Source organism: Somniosus microcephalus, unplaced genomic scaffold (genome assembly GCF_052327205.1).
Source record: "Somniosus microcephalus isolate GS21.2 unplaced genomic scaffold, FLI_Smic_1.0 unresolved_chr1, whole genome shotgun sequence".
Lineage (NCBI taxonomy): Eukaryota > Metazoa > Chordata > Chondrichthyes > Squaliformes > Somniosidae > Somniosus > Somniosus microcephalus.
The window spans coordinates 66,668,988-66,669,265 of NW_028225179.1; positions in this window are offsets into that span (position 1 = coordinate 66,668,988).

Genomic DNA, 278 nt, shown 5'->3' on the forward strand with positions numbered 1-278 from the left:
CTCGGTGTCCTGGGTTCACTCGGTGTCTGGGTTCACTCGGTGTCTGTGTCGCTCGGTGTCTGGGGTCGCTCGGTGTCTGGGTCGCTCGGTGTCCTGGGTCGCTCGGTGTCTGGGTCGCTCGTGTCTGGGTCGCTCGGTGTCTGGTGCTCGGTGTCTGGGTCTGCTCGGTGTCTGGGTCTCTCGGTGTCTGGGTCTCTCGTGTCTGGTCTCTCGGTGTCTGGGTCTCTCGGTGTCTGGGTTCACTCGGTGTCTGGGTCACTCGGTGTCTGGGTTCCCTC